This window comes from Pleurodeles waltl, chromosome 6 (genome assembly GCF_031143425.1).
Source record: "Pleurodeles waltl isolate 20211129_DDA chromosome 6, aPleWal1.hap1.20221129, whole genome shotgun sequence".
Lineage (NCBI taxonomy): Eukaryota > Metazoa > Chordata > Amphibia > Caudata > Salamandridae > Pleurodeles > Pleurodeles waltl.
The window spans coordinates 294,278,382-294,285,029 of record NC_090445.1 but is presented as its reverse complement, the minus strand read 5'-3'; the positions used below and the strand labels follow the sequence as shown (position 1 = coordinate 294,285,029).

The 6,648-nt window shown below is 43.9% G+C and overlaps 1 protein-coding gene across 2 annotated transcripts in view; it reads right to left on the bottom strand.

Annotated features, from left to right (window-relative positions):
* The window catches only part of PRR29 (proline rich 29), a 527,555-nt gene that overhangs the window by 155,261 nt on the left and 365,646 nt on the right, over nt 1-6,648 (bottom strand). The gene's annotated exons all lie outside the window — the stretch shown is intronic.

Genomic DNA, 6,648 nt, shown 5'->3' with positions numbered 1-6,648 from the left:
TCCTCTTACCAATCAGTTGACATACCTGAAAAACATAACAGTCTCCACAACACAACTAATCAATCGTTGTAAATGTGCATTAAGCTTTAATTAGCACTTGTTCATAACAGATTCTAAGTTCCAAATGTGGAGGATGAGAAAACAGTGGCCAAAATAGAAGCATATTCTATCTCCCTTTTAGCAACTACTGTGTGTTGGGTCAGTTTTTAATTTGTGTAAAACTGATGGATAGAAATTCTCCAGACCCATCTTAATATTTTTACATACCTCAGTGTTTGCATTTCAAAGCAACTATAAGCAGTTTTCAAATGTTTACATTGCAGCGCATGCAAAATGTGTAAGTAACTACTAACATCAATTTGCATTCATGTTTGCTAGTGCTCAGTGGTAGGATGTTTTATGAACAGCTGGACTTAAATGGAATATTGATGGTGCAGTACATTTATTCAAGATCTTGGAGTGCACATTGGTTTAAGGAGGGGGGGGCTATGCCTTCCAAGGAGAAAGCTTTTCTGCTCTATCTAGAATTAATTAGATCAATATAGAATGCAGCATGTGAAGGGTTCAGCAGCATGAGAGTCAGGCTTTTGGGCTGAGCTAAAAGCCATTGCCCAGGCATGGCATGTAGATCAGTTTTGGATGCTGTCTTGGAAAATACAACTCAATATCTCCACTCAGACCCATCAGAACAAAGAAGATCAGACTGCTTATATGATGGGGTTACAACTCGATGTTCGCATTCTTTGTTCATTGTGCTATGTTGTACTATACTTTGGAATTTGTAAAGCGCATGGTGACCCGAAGGCATCCCAACCAAAACCATTATCCGCAAGAAGTCCCGACTACCTGGTTAATTCATAAAAAGCCAACTTTTGAGGGATATGTCAAAGCAGAGCTCGGTGTTTGTGGCATGCGTAGCAAGGTGGAGGGTGTTCCAAAGTTTGGATACATTGAAACTGAAAGACAGTCTGAGACTTCTAGCTCTTCTTATAGTAGGGACAGTGAGCCAATGGGTGTTGGAAGATCTTAAAGCCCTTTGGGGGGTGTAAGGATCGATGAGCTGGTACACAATGGGGAGCACACAAGCATGCAGGGCTCTAAGTGCAATACAAAGGGATTTTAATTCAGTTTGATGAGCGACAGAAAGCCAGTGGAGATCCGCTATGCTTTGTCTGGCTGACTCCACTCTGAGAATTGATAGCAACATACGGGCCACTGCATTCTGAACTGTGTGTAATTTCTGAACAACTGCTTTGGGGGCACCAAGGTACAGCGAGTTGCTATAGTAAAGGCATGATAAGATCAAAGCCTGGACAAACAGCTACCTGGCAGACTGGGGGAGTAAAGGTAGGACCTTCTGCATCATTCTCAGGAGTCCAAAGCAGCTGACCGATCAAGCCATACTTCAAGGCTATTCATGGCCCTTTTAGTGGGTAGGAGGAACCTGAGGCATGCTGGCCATCAAAGGGCCCTTTAGGGAGAGGGAGGGCTCCCAAGGATCATGAGCTCTGATTTGGCTTAATTGAGCTTCAGACATGAATTTTTCATCCAGCGGGCTACTTGTTCCAAACACGGTTTCCAGGTGGGAGCTAAGGAGCTGAGCCAGAGATAAGAAAGAAAAAAAGCGGAGAATCCTCCATATAGGAGACTATGGAAACCCTAAAAGAGGTAATAATCTCAGCCAATGGTTGCAGGTACAGGCTAACAAGTGTAGGGCTAAGAGATGATCCTTGTGGCACTCTACAAGTGACCATAAGACTATCCGACGCACAGGAGAGTCCTTCAGGAGAGAGCCAAGCCAGTCCAGTGCCTTCCCTTCCACCCTGGCATTAAGGACCCAGTTAAGAAGTATTTGGTGTTTGACCGTGCCGAAGGCCTCGCTAAGGTCAAGAAGTACAATGGCAGCTGTACCTCCTTGGTCTACTCTCTTTTGTAACATCTTTTACCACTGCTAAAGGAGCCATTTCAGTGCTATGTTTAGGTCGAAAGCCAGTTTTGGTAGGGTGGAGAAGGGAGTAGGACTCAATAAATTCTTACAAATTACTATTGACAAATTGAACTGCCATATAGAAAAGGAAGCAAGGAGATGGCCTAGAGGTTTTCTAGACATGAAGGGTTAAGATTTGGCTTTTTAAGAATGGCTTTTACCATGGCGTGCTTCCAAGGCCGGGGTATTGATCCCTTATCCAAGGAGAGATTGACCATCTCAAACAAGGTAGGGAACAACGCTTCTGCACCCATGGCCGGAATATTGGGGGATTCCGATTTAATTCTAATAGAAAGAGAAATAACATTTTCTATCATGACATGGGGAAATTCTGAGAGGGTGGCAGGGCTCCTATTTGGAATAGTGTGACTTAGAGAAGGGGTTGCCCTCCATCTCTCGAAACAATAGTGTAATGCTATATGTATTTAACCACCGACTCCATCTTGACCACTGACTTTAATTTGTGCTTAGCTTAGCTTCAAATGTCGTCACACTGGTGGAGCAGGTATTTTTCCACGCACAATTTGTTAACATGTTTTTGCTTTTCTCACCTGGGAAGGGAACATAAAGTGGGGGATGCAATATTGATAAGAATGTACAAGGTTGAGAATGTTTATGGTAGAGAAGGTTACAGCTCAGTCTTGGAAATACACCATGGGATCTGGCCAACCTCTTGTGTGTTTTTTCAACACTGACTCACTACAGCCAGCACTTGAATTTCACAACTTACTCAACGGGAGGGAGGGTTTCTAGAACCTTCCTGTTAAGGTTGTTTAAGGTATATAAGGTGGGGAAGCTTGACACCGAGGTAGAAGAACTCATTTTGGAGAGTGGACACATTGCTCAGAATAATCCTGTTGGGGTGGTTTCTCCTGTCTCAGTTGTCACGGGTTCCACAGCTTGACGTTGGCAGACAGGGATGATGTTGGATTTAATCCCCAGTGTGATGCCTTTTACATTCTTAATATCTAGCTGTTAGAAATTGGGTCATTGGTTGATAGTCAGGTTAGCCCCTGTTCAAGCAAATACCCTCACTCTAGTTAGGGTAAAAGAGAATCACCCTCAGCTAACCCCTGTTTACCCCCTTGGTAGCTTGGCAGAGCAGTAGGCTTAACTTCAGAGTGCTAGGTGTAAAGTATTTGTTCCAACACACACAGTAACTTAATGAAAATACAACAAAATGACACAACACCAGTTTAGAAAAATAGGAAATATTTATCTAAACAAAACAAGACCAAAACAACAAAAATCCGACATACACAAGTCAAGTTATAAATTTGTAAAGATTTAACTCAAAAATAGCTCTTAGAAACACAAAATGCTTCGATGAGGTGTTAACACGGCATTGTGACGGAGTCGTTCCCAACAAGCCGACACGAGCGGCGCCGGAGTTGCGTAGACCCCCAAGTACAGTACCTTTGGTGAAGAGTGAAAACGAGTCGATGCGCGAAGTCGGGGATCGCGGAGTTGGTGCAAAACGTTGATTCCGTGCACTTCGAGCGGCATCAGTCACAACGTGGTGCGGCGACTTCCACAGAGCCGCGGACTTCAGCGGGGCTGCAGCGGCGTCGTGCCTGCGAAGATCACCGCTTTCCAGCAAAGATTACAGAGTCGCTTGCAGGCGGCATCACCGGATTCCGCAGCGGCATCGATCCGAAGTCGTCCGAAGTCGATTTTCTTGGATTTCCACCAGCTTTCCTTCCAGGGGCACAGGGACTGGACAGGGCACCACTTGTCAGAGCAGGAGTCTCTCCAGAGACTCCAGGTGCTGGCAGAGAGAAGTCTTTGGTGTCCCTGAGACTTCAAACAACAGAAGGCAAGCTCAAAATCAAGCCTTTGGAGATTTCTTCACAAGATGGAAGGCACACAAAGTCCAGTCTTTGCCCTCCTACTCTGGCAGAAGCAGCAACTGCAGGATAGGTCCACAAAGTGCAGTCACAGGCAGGGCAGCACTTTTCCTCAGCTCTTCTCCAGGCAGAGGTTCCTCTTGTTTCCAGAAGTGTTCTAAAGTCTGTGGTTTTTGGGTGCCCTTCTTATACCCAATTTCCCTTTGAAGTAGGCCTACTTCAAAGTAAAGTCTCTTTTGAATGTGAAATCCTGCCTTGCCCAGGCCAGGCCCCAGACACTCACCAGGGGGTCGGAGACTGCATTGTGTGAGGACAGGCACAGCCCTTTCAGGTGTAAGTGACCACTCCTCCCCTCCCTCCTAGCACAGATGGCTCATCAGGAAATGCAGACTACACCCCAGCTCCTTTTGTGTCACTGTCTAGTATGAGGTGCAAGAACATGCTCACTTTCTAAACGTGGCATTTTCAAACACACAATCTTAAAATGAACTTTACTAAAAGATGTATTTTTAAATTGTGAGTTCAGAGACCCCAAACTCCACATGTCCATCTGCTCCCAAAGAGAATCAACACTTTAACAGATTTAGGTAGCCCCCATTTTTACCTATGAGAGGGACAGGCCTTGCAACAGTGAAAAACGAATTTAGCAATATTTCACTGTCAGGACATGTAAAACACATTACTATATGTCCTACCTTAACCATACACTGCACCCTGCCCTTGGGGCTACCTAGGGCCTATCTTAGGGGTGTCTGACATGTAAGAAAAGGGAAGGGGTAGGCCTGGCACGTGGGTACACTTGCCAAGTTGAATTTACAGTTAAAACTGCACACACAGACACTGCAGTGGCAGGTCTGAGACATGATTACAGAGCTACTTATGTGGGTGGCACAACCAGTGCTGCAGGCCCACTAGTAGCATTTGATTTACAGGCCCTGGCACCTCTAGTGCACTTAACTAGGGACTTACTAGTAAATCAAATATGCCAATCATGGATACACCAATTACATACAATTTACACAGAGAACATAGGCACTTTAGCACTGGTTAGCAGTGGTAAAGTGCTCAGAGTTCAAAAGCCAACAGCAACAGGTCAGAAAAAATGGGAGGCAGGAGGCAAAAATGATTGGGGATGAGCCTGCATAAGGAAAAAAGACCAACACTAGCTTTATTGTATGCATGCATAAATATACGTAGTCACTGCCTTTATATTCATTGTTGATGTGTGGCATTTTCTTTGATTTTTAGTTTCCAATTGCTGTGATTATTTTAGCTGCACATGTGTGGCTGCATTCAAATTAAAGGCTCATGTTATTCTTTTCGTATATCTGTATTTGAAACCTGGGAAATGCCTTAATAAATTAGTTACTCAGACTTAGAGTGCTGCATTCTTCACATTCTTTAGCTTCATTCCCTCTCAGTCTGAAGCTAATCAGAACAGAGGGGTAGATGGCCAACACTTTGGATTTAAATCAGGAAGCCAATGGATTGCATCTATCGTAAAGGGTTCTCCATGGGATGGAGATTCCAACAATGTTTGGTAATTTAATTTTTATTTCTCAGGGCGTTACCAGCCTTGCTATTTTTCCTTTAAAAATAAGAGGCCTGGGATGCTCTAATGTCTGTGTGGTAGGCCCTGACCACTTCCCAGTTTTTTCTGTTCCCTTTCTGCAAATTTACAGATCTTTTGAGGGCCATTAGATGTGGAGAATACCAGGGAGCAGTGTTATTTTTCTTACTATGCTTAACTATATTTTTGGGGATTATTTGGTCTAGAGAGGAGTTTATCCATTCAAAGACCCTACTGTTGACTGTGTAGATCCATACCGAATCGGGTTATTGTATTCCTGTGAATATATTTCCACCTTTGACAGCATAACTGAGATCAGTGCCAGTCTTCACTAGCCAAACCCATTGGTGTTTCCCTCGGGTCTGGGGTCAAAAGGTCCATAGGGATCAGAAAATGATCTGCATATAAGGTAGGAAGGAGGTCTAGAACCTGTAGCTGAGGGTTAATGGAAAAAATGGGGTCTAACGGATGCCCTTTGGAATGGGTGGAGCCACTTACTCTTTGAATGAGTTGAACAGTGGCAATATTTAACAGGAAATTGCGGTGTCATCAAAGTGAAGATTAAAATCAACTGGGACTGTAAAAACTTTTTTTCTTAATGGCCAAACTTGCAGGGGTCCCAGGTACAGTCTAGGTAAATTGTCCTGGTGGTAAAGGGGGCTGATAGATACGGACCACTAAAAAAGTGCACATGCTCAAAAGAGAGATAAAAATACAAGGCTTTTGCAATTAGTGAGAGGGAGGGAATCAATGGAACACAAGAAGGTGGACTTTAAAATAATAGTGAGGCCTACCCCCTTTCTATCTATGCGTGCCCTACATACAATGTAGTATTCAAATGGTAGAGCCTGTGCGGTCAGATCCAGACTCCTCATTGAGTCAGGTTTCCATAATGAAAACAACGTCATGTTTTGCAGCTTCCAAAAATGTGAAAATGTCCATCCTATGGAGAGGGAGAGATTGGCAATTTAGTAAAAACATGTTCTGCTCATCATTACCGGAGGAAAGCTAATCAGGCAAAGAGGCTGGAAGAGGAGAGTAGAGGCAGTACCTACAGGTAAGATTATCTTGAGGAGGATTGATGTGGTGAAGACACTTATTGTTGTATGCCCCTCTTAAATCCTATATTAGAAGTATGGAATATGTCCCTAATTGTGGGGTGAGGGACAAGAATCATGGCCATGGTGCAATTTATGCGTGGACGGGTGCAGATGTGTAGGAAAGTACCATATTGCCTGGCATGT